At 41.7% G+C, this 15,545-nt stretch overlaps 1 protein-coding gene and 1 long non-coding RNA gene across 3 annotated transcripts in view; one reads left to right on the forward strand and one right to left on the reverse strand.

Moving 5' to 3' along the window:
• Window positions 1-15,545, reverse strand: part of HIVEP1 (human immunodeficiency virus type I enhancer binding protein 1) — a 124,005-nt gene that overhangs the window by 84,560 nt on the left and 23,900 nt on the right. The gene's annotated exons all lie outside the window — the stretch shown is intronic.
• On the forward strand, window positions 78-2,742 carry LOC113476281. The gene is made up of 2 exons (XR_003397695.1): window positions 78-451; window positions 2,565-2,742. It is a non-coding gene; the product is annotated as an uncharacterized LOC113476281 (long non-coding RNA).

The raw sequence follows: 15,545 nt of genomic DNA on the forward strand, positions 1-15,545 counted from the left end.
CCAATATCTTGCTATATTTTTCTCAGCGTAGCCCCCATGCAAGCGCATCTAATCCTCTTACCCTGAGAGCTACCACCACCCCCACACACACCCCTCCCAGCTTTATTTTATTTAAAATGATGCCTGCAACAGTTGGGGGCTGCTGGCTCGCTCCCGTTACCCGGCGAGTCCCCCCCCGGGACACCTGGGACGACCCCGCCACATCACGTTAGGCGCAGCGGAGTGCCGGGTTAAGACGTAATCTCTCTCCCCGGCTTACGGATCCCAGGAATCCTCCCCCGCCATCTCGCCATGGCAACGGCAGCTACGGGAAAGACAGTCCCGCCTCTTACGCAAGAGGAGCGCGTCCATCCCTGCCAAAAGGCCGACGGCCCCCACGGATCCCCCCGCCATCCGCGCAGCGTGGCCCCTGCTCCCCCTTACCCTGGCAAGAGTTTGAAGACGACTGCGGGTTAGGTTCTACAGGGTTTTTTTGGGTTTTGGTGTTTGTTTGGTTTGGGTTTTTTTCGTGTGTGCATTGGGGTTTTCTGGGGTTTTGATTTGGGCATAGTTTGGTTTGGTTTCTCATTTGTTTGTTGTTTGGGTTTTTGTTTAGGTTTTGGTTGGTTTTTTTTTTAAATCCCCACCCCCTCTCCTTTTTTTGCATTTCCTACTGCCAACCAACAGCCAAGGTTGGCTGTTAAACAGATTTAACCCACTCCAATGCCATCTCCCACCATGGAAAACTGACTATGGCAAAGCTGTTCAACCACATTCAACTCCTATTTTTACTGCTCGTTAATGGGTGCAGCAGAAAATGGTTGCGTGCTTTCACTTCTTCAAATTAATAACCCTGGGAAGGCAGATGAAAGGCAAGGTGTGGACTTTGATCGTGCAATCGGATCCATGCGGGCAGGCCCCCAGCCCATGTGGAGCACCACCGAAGGTCAGCCTAGGCTGATCAGATTGCAGCAAGAGAGCTGTAGAAAGCAAGCCAAAGGGAGGTGGAGAAATCTATACACCCAGATATCTGCCAAGAGATGAAAGAAAAGTTTGCCTCTGGTGCTGGGATTTATGATAAAGGTAAATGAAGCCATAATATAACACTTGCTGAGATACTTAGGTCTTCCTTCAGGAAAACACTTAAGCATGTGCTTAAAGCCATTACTATTCAGGGCAGCCCATAAGCATTTGCTGAAGGTTAAGCATAAGTTCTTACAGGGAGCCCTTAAGTACTGTGCTGATTAAGTTTTTTTTCTTCTAAATCTGAGCCACTATGAACCAACAAAATGAATTGCCCTCATTATGTATTAATATCATCTCTGTCTTCTTTCAAATTAAATCGGAGAATGCAAACAGAAAATGAGTTTTATTTTACATTAAGAGGATAAAACCCAACTTTACACTCTGTCGTGGGTGTTTTTTTTTTCTTTAAGATCAACAGGCTGCAGAACACCAGTGATGCATCCCTATGAATGAGCACCCTTCACGAGGAAGAAAGTGAGCACACAGAAAAGTGATTGCCCTGCTACTCCTAAACTCTGCAATTCCCTTGATACAGTGTTAGAAGCCAGAAAGGATCATGCAGAGCAATGCATACATACATACGCTTTATCCACTGATCTCTTTGGAAGCAAACCTTAAAACACTGTAGATGGTGAACATATTTCAGCGCTTAAAGGTCATGGATAAGACAGCTATTTATCAGTCCAAGTAAGGTCACGGTTACATCCACAGGCAGCAGATTTTGCCTACTGCACAAATTACACTGCCTGCCCTTAATGCCTGCAGAAACTTTTGACAAGCTAAGCGTATGTAACAAGCCACAAAACTTACATACAAATGCTACAGTTCATGAATGTTCAACAGGGAAGTATCATGTCTGCAACTGCTTTAGTTTCTGTTTCCCAGCATACCGCCTCTCCTCAGAGCTCTCAGCCGGTGATTTCTTACAAAGAAATTGTTATCCCCTGTTGGAGGAAGAAGCCTCGCTAACTTGTGAATCGGCAGTTGTGGCTCTTTCTGAAAACTTTTCTCCTTGCTGTCAGATAGGAATATTCTGCCCTACATACTAAACTATGGGTTCATTTACTTTCTTTATACACACAAAAAAATGGAGGCTAGAATATGGTTTGCGCCAGTTTTAGACTTCTACTGGAGCTAAAACCAGGATCTTGGTTGAGTTCTCTAACATAGAGATCTGAAGGCAAAAATTTTCATGTAACTCTTCTGCTTCCCTTTTGGGAAGAGAATCCTGGTAGAAGAGCTTGTGAGAGGCAGCCAGATCTACTGCAGGTCTTGAGACAGATGGCAAAGTACCAGGGCAGAAGGTCATGTTAAGGCCAAGGTGTTTCCCATTCTTATTAGCCATATCCAAATACTATGGGCAGGGAGGAACATCTTTACTATATTTACCTCCAAGAGAAGTTTACCTCTTCTCCTCACTTGCAGTAATTTCCCCTGCTAAATCCTGAGCTAAGACATCACCATCTTGCTGCAAAACCTTGTTGTTATAAATGGATAATGACAAAGAAATAAAGAAGAATCTCAGATGTCTGCCCCTAAATAACCAATTTACCTTTCAGGAAATAAAGGTCTCACCATGCTCCTATGCCTTGGCATGTGAGCTGGACAACAGAGATGAAGTTTGAAGCCCAAATGCCACAACTGTCCTCCTATGTCCCACTCAACTCTTCAAACAGGAAAGCAAACTCAAGAGGTAGGTTAATGATCTTCATTAAAAAAAAAAACAACAAAACCACCAACCCAAACCAAACATTCATAAAAACAATTAAGAGAAGGCCATGACCATGCTACAAAAAAATGGAAGTGCATTATTCAGCTGTCCATGGGTAGGAAAATTACCTGTGAACTTTATAAAGCGCCTCCTGAGGCAAACACTATAGGACTTCTGTTTAATCACAAGAACAATGCTGCAAAAAGGGGGAGACATTAGATGTTCAAAGTCTTTCCCACCTTCTCACAGCTTAAATACCTATGGTCACTAAATCAACCCAAGTAACATGAATAAATGATTAAGTAAATAACTACAATCATCACTGTGCAGAGAAACTTGAAAACAAAGAAAAAGAAAGATCACTATGAATGATGCTAACTCTAAATTTGTAAAACAAACCTAGGTCTCCTTACATGAGATCATAGCAGGGCCCAAACGGCTTCAAGACAAAGCATACGTGAACTGCTCTCTCCTGTGAAGGCTCAAAATTGGATGCTTAAGTCAACTACCAGTGAGTTTTCCTGCAGAAGTGGGACCTTCAAGAGACTGCTTCTACTGCCACACAATTTGCAGTAATGACCTGGCAGCATGTGATTACCATGCAAGCTTCTCTCTCCTCCCCCAAAAAGGGGCACAAAATGAAGGATGCTACCTGTTTTCGGTCATTAGTGGCTGGAGATCACAGTACCTGTATTTCCCTACACTTCCTTCTTGGAGGAGTATTTTATGTCTATTAAAAAATTAACTAGTATGAAACAAAAATAGATTACAAACTGACGATCTCCATTTTCTAAAGTTGAAATCCCAATCTGTTCCACTGGAGTGAAAGTCCAAGTGACGAAACAAACCTTGAACTATGTCCTAGTGTTGCCCTACTCATCATTTTCGGAAACGAAAGAGCACCTCATCCCAGACACTGCAATTTAGCAACCTCATCTGTATACATGTCCTGAGGCCTGATGTCAAAAAAGAGCGAGCAGAAAGCTTCAGCCAGCCAGTATCCAAATGAGGGGTGTTCACCGATCAGTGTCACTGACCAGAATCGCACTTGTAAGGGATGCCAGGGCAGTTACTGTCATACCACCATGACCCGACTCCAGGCAGGCAGCCTCACTCCCAACCCAGTGGTCTCCAGAAGCAGGTCTCAAGAACTGCAACCAGTCATCTAGATGCACAGGGGGGTGGGGAAAGAATAAAAAAACAGAGGACTTATGTACCACCAACACATTCAGCAGAACTCAGCCTGCATCATCCTATTAGCTCTCCCACTGGTCTCCAGGAACAAGTGAGCAGGAGAGATGACAAAGAGCTTTGAACTGGAACTCACTGGTGGAGGGCGGGGGGGTTCATAAGGGCTACAGCCTTCTCACCTCCCAAATTCCGCAAAGGAAAAATGGGTAGATTGTGCGTGTGTACTGGTTCTCTCTCCAATCTCTGCCACTTCAACTATTCCTGAATGCTAAACTTCGTTTCAACTGAAAAAAAACCAAGGAAAACAAAATCAGTGTATTCCTGATGTATAATATACAGCTATCACAGGAGACAACACTGGAGATACAGGAAAAGACAACTATTTAACTAAATATTTTTTCCATTTTTATCTAAGGTAATTCCAAATAATGAGCAGGGGGAGAAGAGCTCACTATGCTATCTAGTGTTCATCCCAAGTCCAACTGCAAGATGTCAGAAAAAGGTAGCACTCCTTTCGAAACATTTTAAGAGTTTCCTCTTAAAAGGAAAAGTTCCTTTTCCTACCTAGGTTTGAAATAAACTTAAATATTGTCTTTCCAATGGTTTTGTCCTGTTACACTATGATTTAAACCAGGTATAATGCAATTTTGGATCATATTCAAACAAGGTACCTCAACCAATTTAAACTATATTTAGACTGCAGTATTTTTACTAGTGAAGAAACCTAACAGAGGAACAACATGCTTGGAACATCTGTCGCAGTGATTGAAAGAAGTCTACGACGGGAATAGCAAACACTTATTTTCTTTTCTGAGATGCTGTCAATCTGTTGAAGCAAAGTATCAGTGAAACAGATTATTTCTAAGAGGTACCTCACTCTGGCCTGTCTTCTCCAAAACAAAGATGATTAAAATATCCCCTTGTTGTATAACCTTGTCTGCTTGCTTATTATTATCCGCTATCTTTGTGTCGGGGGAAAAAACTCTTTGTCAAAGCTAGTAAGCATGTTGCAGTGTTATATATAAAAAAAAAAAAAAAAGTAATTTGTCTAAGTCTAAAAACCTCCACCTAATGAAATTCAAAATTTAATGTGTCAATTATTATTTACATTTAAATAACCAACCGTATGACTCAACACTCCCTAAGATACAGACCCCTAAGCAAGGCTGTCTGTCACACAGCATATTCTGCAGAGATGATCAGAGCCACAAGTATTTATGACACAACTTTCCAGTTGTCATGGAAGATGACAACAGAACGGCTGCTCACCCTACACTAATGCCAGTCTCCAGAATGGGTTTCTACGTTGCTCGCTCCTTAGGTGGTCCAAATCAAGGTTCTTTCCCACAAGTGTCCTGCCTGCCCATACCACACAGAGGGGCCTTCCACATGAAGGTGAAGAAGGGAGAAGGCTCTGGGGCTATGTTTGGGCTCCCTCTGAGCACAAAGTTAAAGGATACATCAAAAAGTAATGGCATGACTCATAGGATTCATTACAAGGTCTTGGTGTACCACTGTCATGGGTCCAACTGTGGGCAATCCGCACACAGTACCTCTCTGCACTGTCACCAGGATGAGGTTTCACCGTGTCGCCCAGCGGCAGCCATACACATTGTTCTCCTGAACGAGGACCTGCCGGGGCCCTTAAGTCAGGCACATGATATGTGATCAAGGGTGGCCTGTTACTCCAAACCACCCTGCCTGACTGACAGCATCAGCACACAGCTAAGGCACGCTCATCTCTCTTGAGCTGTGGTGGAATAAGCCTTGAGGCTCAGCTAGAAGAAGATAGTCCGGTAGGCTGCCAACATGAGAGGATGCCTTTAATAAGCAACAACAGTATTGCATGACATGAGACAACGCAGCCCACAAAGGGCCGGAGGCAGCTGCGGTTGCACAGCATGGGTGTTTCCCTTGTGCTCAGTGCTAAATCGAGTTCAGGAGAGGTGGGTGACCATCACCATTATTGATGTCCTTGGCCCAGCCTTGGGAAGAGCTGCTCACCAGGTCACAGCACCGCCACGGGGCTGCTGGCTATGGCACCAGGGTTTTCAGCCAGGGCTGAGACCACCACTGGTTTTCTATCTGAAAAAACAAGATGTAAAATGGTTTAGGAAAGATTGTGATAGAAATTCAAATGGGGACTTCAAAAAAGCAGCCAAGCAGTTTCTGAACAGGGGATATGGATGTAAAAGCTTTTTGAGAAACTTCAGTATCAAATAGCTAAGACAGAACCAAGTATCAGCACTCAAGAAGGAATGAAATTACTGTGAGAAGGGACTGAAATGCCAAAGCCTTCAAGTTCTCTGATGATTATTTGGAGGGGAAGGGTGAAATCAAACAAGGACAGGGGTACTTACATATTCAACTAAATAGTTTTAAATCCTATTTCCTTTTCATATGTAAATATTCATGTTAACATATATTGTGCTAAAGAGATTCATAAGACATTTATGTATAAAATACAGACTTAAAAGCAGAATTTATCCCTCTGCATAATGTTTTCTTGTAGATACAGGGTTCTTTACTTCAAAAGGGACTGCTATACAAAGGAATCATTATTGAATTCCAACTTCTGCATCAAAAGTATTTAGTGTACCAATCCAAAAAAGTTCACAATTCAGGCACGATTGGGAGCTCATGTTGGGTCCTTTTGCAGATGATCTGGGAAAAGATGGTGGCTGTGTAACTTGCCAGGGTGGCCCCAACACCCGCCTTATCACACTCTGCTTCACCCACAGCTCAGACCCTACTGGACCTTCATTAAAATCGGTGGATACAGATCCCACCTTTCTGAGAGCAAAGACCTGATTTCCCCTCGTATCCACTGGTCCTTTTGGAGTGGTCTCCTCTGAGCTCTCCAGGGGCATGTCAGCTCTTTGCTCCTGCTCTTTTTATCCCTCCTTAAATTTCAACAGAGGGACTTCAGCAAAAGCTATCTATTTTAGACTGCTTGTAGAGACCTAGATCTACATTTCCAGAGTGATAAAAAGGTAGGACAGAATTTTCTCTGTAGATAGCAGACAGGCAGAGCTCCTTTTTGACTAATTATTTTAATGCTGCTGCGGTTTTGTTGTATTATTAATTATGCAGTAGGGCGCCCACAGCTTTGTATAAGCATCTTTTTGAATTATTTAAAACAAAATAAAAGGAAAACAGCAGTTACTCAGCATTTCTGCAAACTGTGCAACTCAAATTTTACCACCTATCACATGCTAAACAACAAATAATGTAGTCATTGAGGTGCAGGCCTCGAGAGATGAAGCACAGGTCAATTCTACAGCTGACTGTCACTTCATAGCAGCACATACGCTCAAGGATAGGAGCATGGTAGGGTTACTGTGTATTACTTTGTGGATTCGGCTAGTTAGTTTCTTAAAAAACCCAAACCAAACCAAAAAACTAACCCCAAATCCCTAACCCAGACCACAGCAGAGGTGGAATAAATATGTTAAATTAAATAATATATTTCTATTTTTGTTTTGAAGTTTTGGTTTGAAAAAGTCCAAAGTGAAAGGCCAAAGGAGAAATAAGGCTCCCAGATTCATATACGATTTCAACCCAGTCCTTGGCCAACTCAGTAATAGTTGGGTCAGAATTTATAAATTAATACAGCCAGTATTTGATGACATGCTTTTTCAGCCACCACAGAGCTCCCTTCCCTCCTGCTCCCAAATCCATCCAAGCACCAGGGTCCTTGCACAGCTCTGTGAAACCATCCCCTTTCACGCTGAGGACAGAAGCAGTGTGTGGCAGCAGGTTTTAAGAGAGTTCCCTTAAGGCTAATGAGGAAATGCTGAAACAAACCAGGGTATAGTCATAGCTGTGTGACTCTCCGAAAGAAAGTATTTAGAAACAGATTCATAAACAAGGGGATTGTGGCTGTCAGTAGGGGCTTAAGGCCCATAATTAGGATCAGACAACACAACAGGAACCACGGCATTCGTCACAGTAGTCGTTACACTTCTGTCCTTTTTCCAGCAACTTCTGCTGACTCAGGACTACAGATTGCTGACATCCCTCCCTGAGTGCTCACACACAGAGCACACTCCTTTACACGCAAGCAAAATCAAGAATGTGAACACAGAAAGGAGTTTGAACAAGTATATGTCAAAGAACTTAAAAAAAAAAAAAAAAAAGCTCCATGCTTTAACCACCTCTCTTTTTTTTTTTTCAAATACATTAAGTGCTACACTGAATAAAAGCAGCTGAACAAACAATCTTGGGATTACTGGAAAAAATACAGTGGTGAAATTTTGCAGGATTTTAGCCCACTACAAAGACCCACAGTTTTTTGTCCAATCTGGAAGACAAATTGTTTCATGAGTGAGGATTTCCCCTCTTTTCAGAAAGGAAAAACTCACTGTGCATGTGTGGCACATCCTACATAACCAGTTGTTCTGCATAAATGTCCACGCTGAACCCTGCACAAATAACCCTGCCATCTGAAATATGGGATAAAAAGACTATGGAAAAGCTTAAAGTACCACTTCTTCAAACTTACAAAATTACTGTTGTTACAAGAAATTACATACAAACAAAAGTAACCGAATTTATGTAATGCTTTATATAAAAATCACTTAAACTGAAATTTTTTGCACAAAAAATATGAAAAGGTCACACAGAAAAGCAGCTTGGGCTGCAGAGTGACAGATTTCAGCATGCCGCAATGCAAGCAAGCAAATGTTAGCATTAATAACAATACTATTAATAACACTGTCTTGCATATACAAGAAAAAAAGATTTCTTTGGCTATCTATAGCCTCAATCAGGTTATAACCTTGACACCCAAAATGAACTTGAGCACATTTATTGCCAAAATCCTTTTGACATCAGATTTAGTGGTAGAAAAAGTATTCCGAGTTTTGTCCTTTTTTTTTCCCCCCAGTGAAATGTTTTTACAGTTTCTTTAGTCAAGTAGATTTTCTCTAAGTCATTGTTATCCCTTCTTCTATTTCATTATCCCATGCTAGCCTAACCATCAGTTTTCAATCTTTTATCAACCGCCCAGCTTGCACTCTCGCAGCTAAGCAGGAGTTCTGTGGAAGAGAACTAGAGGTTACAGCACACAATAAGCTAGATAAGCATCAACAATATCACACCCTTGCAAAAAAGCAAATGTTGTGCTGGAACAGACAGCAACAGAGGTCTGTGAGGAAAGCCTTCTGCTGTACTCACCATTACTGGGATGCCAGCAGGAGCATTTTGGTCAAGTTTCACTGCTGCACTTCATGAAACGTGGACAAGTCAGAAGATATTCAGAGAAGAGTAGAAAAAGGATGGATTACATATCTAATCTAAACAAAAGAAAACTGAAGGGAGACATGGTAACAGTCTTCAGTTGTTCAGAAGGATGGTGCAAAGAGGAAAGGAACTTATTTTCAAAGAACAAGAAAGACTTTACCAAGGCAGTAAGAAAAGATTTCTGACAGAAAGAAAAGCACTTGAATAGAATATATGATATATATGTATACATATACATCATATATATCATATATATTGTATCTTTTTAGTAGGATGAGAGCATATATCTATGTATGAAGATGCTAGTTGCTGTTGGAAATGACAAAGACTTTGCTAACCCTGTCTTAAGGTAAGTGGGATAGATCGTTTCTCAGGGACCCAGTTCAGCCATGTGATTCTGCATGCAGGCAAACCACCTCATCCTTTTCCCAGCACCAAGCGCCCACTGAGGCCTATGAAAGGAGCAGTCCTTTTACTTTAAAATAGAGAAAGAGAAGAGGGTCTTTAGGCTTGCTGCCCTTGGTAATCCTGGGCAAAGGTCGGGTACAGCCTGCCCCTCAACAGCAAGTCTTAAGCAGAATGACCATGGAAGTACTGCAAGTCACCTGAACTGCACAAAACACCCAAAGTCCATACAATCAGCTACAGAGAAAATAAAAGCTGCGGATTGCAGTTAGATGCTAAGAGGTCTACAAAAAAGAAAGGGCAAAAACCTGCTGGAACACCACCTTTCACTTCTATATACTGTACTCACACATCATGCATATTATTCGAGGACATCAGCTTCTCTGCAGCCTGCTTCTGAAAAAAAAATACATGGCTTTTCCCTATGTGTATCTTGTCTACCCTAGTAGTTTGGGGTAAAAACTATTTTACTTATTTACACCCTCCCTCAAAAACCAGGGATGTCTCTCAGTTGATTGTAAACATCGAAAACCCATCAGCTGTCCAAACAAACAAGTTGCATCTCCCACCTCACTGTGATTTAACTACAGCTACAATCTAAAGAAGTATTTTTTTTCCCCTCTTCTCCCAGGACTTTCTTATAAGTTTCTGGAATGTGTTTTTATCTGTTCTTTTCCTTTCTCCTTCTCTTCTCTCTTTCCTCCTTCCAACCTTTTCTGTTCTCCACTAGCTGCTCTTTCTCCACTGCCACTCCTAATTTCTCTACACCATGCCATGGGGTAGAAGGCAGTGGAAAAAAAGCAGTGGGACAAGCACATTGAGCTACAGTAAAACGGGGACACTCCTGGTGCCCTCCTTCTCCAAACACTTAAAAGCAAAGGTTTCCAACCTTCACTGATGCATCAGCAATAACGGTACAGACTAATACTGAAACACCAAGGGCAACATCAGATTTTGCTCTCATATCAAGGTTGACTAAATCAAGAAATATTTCACATACAGAAGGTGGAAAAAAGAAGAAAGCCCAAAGGACTGACTGAAGATGCAGAGAGGTTCACAACTTGAGCTAGTCTTGTGGGTAACACAGAAGCACCCATGGAAGAGTTACAGTTACAGTCACCCTATAGCAAGGATGTGAAAAAATTACTCTGATTTTTTTTATCCCAATCAACTTCAGTCCTTGGGCTGGGGGGGGGAAGGGTAAATGAAAACATTTAACAAAGGCATTGCAATAATGTCTTAAAAATGAGGGGACATAAACCACTATGCCTCTATGGGACAAAGCACAGGTCAGAGAACAACACAGGTGGCTTCAAAAACATTGTGTGTCCTCCTGTCTTTGGACTGCTGTAGGGGTTGGAGAGGCCCTGGCCTGACCCGGATGCCTGCACCCCACCTGGATTATGCTGACCATTGTGTATGAACCGCTGTGTCCGTGTCCCGAAGGCTGGAAGCCCCCCGACACACTCATCCTGACTTCTACCACACAGCTTTGCAAGAAGAGTCCAGGGCTGAAGCACATTCTCCAATCCAGGGAGGTGTCAGTGATCCCGTTAAAACCATTCTAGGTTTTTTTGTGAAAATCGACAGAACTGCACTCCTGGTGAAGATCTCAGGGACCATACATGTTCCTTTTTTTTTTCCTTTTACCAGCAACACAGAAAGTGGCAGTGTTTTTAGAACTGAAGCTCTCTGAGAAAACAATTCAGGCAGAGCTGAACACCTCAGTAATTACATTACTAACACACACTTCCCTTAGCAAAGCCTTGTCCACAGCACATGCATAACTAAGTTTCAGCAACTTGTTTTGGAGTGACATCTCATGCAAAACAACTGTTGAGTTTAACTATAGCAGCTGTTGACAATTTATCAGAACCATTACTGGGCAGACACTTAGTCTTCTGTTGTACAGCCAGAACCAAGGGTGCTTAACTGAAAAGTTTATTTCCTTTTGTTGTTCCATGGAGGTTCGTTAGGATTGCTGTAATACTGGGCTTTGTTTGATGGGAAGTTTCTGTATGTGTATATATCCTACACATGCACATATGCTCCAAACTCTAAGGAAAATAAACAGAAAGTTAAGCCGCGGTCATACTTACATTTATACTGGTCACAGCAATCCTCCTTTTCTCTGAAGTAGCCAAAACCTTATGCAAGTACACGGCAGATATGCCCTCTGGCTTCAAGAGACATAGGGGAGAGGGTAACAACAGCTGGACTGAGCAAGGTTCTTATGGGCTAGCCACAGGGGATGTCACGCTGCACTCATTTGCAAAGTACCTAGCAGCCATGCCTCAACGAATTTTGAAATGAGAAAGGCCACCTCTTCCTCGTTTGTATAAAGGTTATCTGAAAACCACAGAAAGTTCCCACAGCAGTTCACTAACAAATATGCTTAGGGGAATACTATATATATATATTTTTAGATACATATGCATGTACAAAGCTGTTTTCTTAAACACAAAATAGAGAACTTCACGGGCTAAACTTGGGCAGTAGGGCAGACACTGCAACAGCTGCTTTACCAAAACCATGTAGCTAATATGGAAGTTACCTCCTGTTTCCTAAATAAAAAGAACAGTAGTATCAACAAACTATTGAGAAACTAATGATCAAAATTAAAGAAAAAAACAAAAGAAAGGCGCGGTTCAGATCAGAAGTGTTGTCCATCTAACAATTTCCACTGATCATACCAGAACTAAGCATATTTATATAAGCATCTGAAAGTTGATTTGAGAAAACAGACTTTAAATTCTGTTTCTGAAGATATGAGCTAGTGAGCTGGGTTACACAACATGCTGTAACTGAGTTTCTTCTTCTACTCGGAGCATTAGGCAGTTATAAAAGGTGTTAGTAAGTCTTTAATTACATCATAAACCTTGGCAGTGTTTGATAATTTCTTAAGGGATTTGATAGAGGAAGCAAAAGGTTAAAGAAATCTGGTTTTCTGCTTATGTTCCTAACCTTCACAGCAGTGCAATCATGTGGAAGAAGCCAATGTGAAGCACCGGATGAAAGAAAGCAAGTAAATACATTTCAAGTTCCTTTTTAATTTAAAAAAATTCTAATAGTTTAAGCCAACTTCAGGAAGCTCTGGCTCAAGACTAAGCACCCAAGGTTAAGAACACTACTAAGCATAAGTGCTTTGTAATCAAAACCTCTAATTTTATGCTGTGTTCAAGCTAGCAGTTACTAGCTGAATTAGCTCCCCAATTCAGTGCTACCCAAGTTGGGCAGCAAGGGCTGCATGTACCTGTGGCCACTGAAGACCGGGAGGGAAAATTTGCTCTATCCCAGCCCACTGCTTCCCAGCTGGGGTCTGCTCCCTGCCTGTCCCAAGAACATTCAGCAGTTGGGAGTGATTAGCTAGTTGCAAGGCAGGGTTTTCCCCAAATGCTGTAGTCCTTTGCTAAGCTGCTCAAGCATCACATCCCATTGCTTGTGCACAATGCACATCATAGAGGGCTTGAAAATTTTGCATGGCCTGTTTTATTCTAGGAACAACAGAGATGCTGCTGACTACGGAATAACTTTTTAATAGTGCTCCTTCAGGGGGACAATACTGCCTTTACTTCCTTAGGATGTAACTATGAAGGATGAAACTACTGCTTGAGTAATGACAGTGAGTACCTGGTTCCTGCCATATAGTGGTGTCCCACCCTACCAGAGAAAACATTCATATGTACCAAAGAACCAAGTTCTGTCCCCAGAGTTCCAGTAACTTAAATCCAACAGGAAGAAGCATGCTCAAAAAAAAGAAGGGGATTTTTCCTTCAGCTTTTCTCTAATATGAAATATATGCATATATAGCAATATTCCTGTTTTAGTAGCTCTTGTATTTGTTTTCCATTAGGCATTATGAAACTTACTTTAGCAAATATGTTCTGTGGGTTGTAATCCATAGCTTGTTAACCACTATATTCATTTAGGGACTACACATATGCTTTTTCAAATATAGACATAAGGGGAAGTAAAAATCATGCCAGAGAGCATTGGTTAGTTCCCAGGAAAGACAGCATCTAGAATCTGGCAGCCTTCAGACATGAGAAGAGTACAAACACAGTCAGACTCAAAATGTTAAGTCATTTGTGTGGGCCATTTCTTTTGTCTTGGTGATCCCAACTTCTACAGTTATTTGTAGTTTAAATTGGCCTTATTTTTTAATACAAAACACATAGCATGGTTTCCTCTAGCTATAGCATTACTGTACTAGAAAATGATGTTTGCAAAACACCTTCCCACAATTTTGAGTGCTTACAGAAACTTATTTTTACTGGACATTTGATAAAAATACTGTTGTAATTCACTACATTGCTACCAAACCTCTTACAGAAGGACAGTATGGTTGGTAAACAGAAAATTATAGATGAGTTATCAATGGCTTTCCAATAAAGAAGAGAGGGAAAAGCGGTCATACCAAATAACCAGAACACATTGAGACTTGGTCTCTATCACCCAACAGAAAGTGAGACAGAGATCCCCGAGGTCATGCTGAAATTGCTTAAATTACCTTCACACATTAGAGTGGCACAGAGGTCTCGGATCCTCCCAGAAGCCACAGCCATCAAAGCTGCTTGCACTTCATGAACGTTGGCTCCCTGCTCGGCCGGGTATGAGCTTTCTGACAGGGTACCCCAGCAGAGGCACAAGCCTGTCTGTCAGTAGGGAAGCCTCCACTCCCCAGCCCTGGCATCCTCAGGTGACAGTGGCCCCGACTGAACAAGCAATCTGTATCTCACATTCATGTATGGCAAATAATAAACTCTGCAAAGCTATTATGGTAGTGATGAGGCTTCCTAATTGGGAAAAACACATCTGCTCCAAGATAGGTGACTGCCTTATTGGTTTTCTCTTTGGTTTTGTTATAGCCAAGATGAAAGAATCACAGCTTAAGCTTATGGCCTATTTTAAACAAAAATATACTGGGCAGAGCAGGGAAAAGGTTTGTGTCATCAGAGGGCACAGAAAGAATATCAAGTTTCCTTTGGAAGAGAGTCAAGTTACTCTGCGCAGGAATTCCCTTTCCAGCGCATGAGCGAAGTGTGCTGTCTCTCCTTTTGGGCAGTCACGTTAAGTGGAAGAGAAACCATGGCTTTTCAACAGCGTCCCACCTTCCTGATGTTATCTCCATGTAAATATTCCCCTTCGAAGTTCAATCGTTCTACCTAAAAATTCTTTGAGGAACTGTTCAATCCTCATGTAAGATGTTGATTTTTAAAGGGGAATCATTTAAAAGTCTAAAGGTGTGAAGCAAACAATGTAAAAACAGAGAGTCACGGGAAAGCAAAGAAAGGAGGAAGGGAGAGCAAGGATTCAGTTTTGCCTCTCTACAGAAACTGTTTTGATACAGTATCCCTGTTGCATGAATTTTCCATATGCCTGTGTCAGATCCACTACTGTAAGCCACAGAGCTGTCAGATGCTCGTTTTTTATGGTGTGCTTACGTGGCAGGCCAACCTTTCTGTTGAATCAGTCAGTTTTTCACAAAGCCAGGATCTGCAACCCAGTGTACATGCTCTTTTGGCCAAAAGTCTGAACTCTGCAACAGAAGTGAGTTGGCAAAGCAAACCACTATGTTCTGGTACCTAACAACTGTTATCAAAATCAGTGCTTTTACATTAAAAAAAACCCAAACCAAAACAAAACAAATATAAGAAACAGAAACTATTCTGCACACATACATGAAGCAAATATCACAGTGGAAACACAGATGTAAATTATCAGATGCTATCACAAATTGGCAATTCTTAAAATAATCCAGAAAAATCTCACAAAATTTTGTACATGCTCAACTTTGCCTTTAAGAAAATGAGGAGCAGCAGACATTTAATTCATGAACAAAAACCTTAATACTTCACTTAAAACTTAATTTTAGTCTGTTGTAGACTAAGTAGAATTTGCAAAAAAACCCAATACAATACCAATGCCGCCGCCCCCCCCCCCTTTTCCTTTACCCATATCTGATTAAGAAACACCCTAATCCCACAAC

The sequence above is a fragment of the Athene cunicularia genome, assembly GCF_003259725.1.
Source record: "Athene cunicularia isolate RWA chromosome 2 unlocalized genomic scaffold, athCun1 chr2_part1, whole genome shotgun sequence".
Taxonomy (NCBI): domain Eukaryota; kingdom Metazoa; phylum Chordata; class Aves; order Strigiformes; family Strigidae; genus Athene; species Athene cunicularia.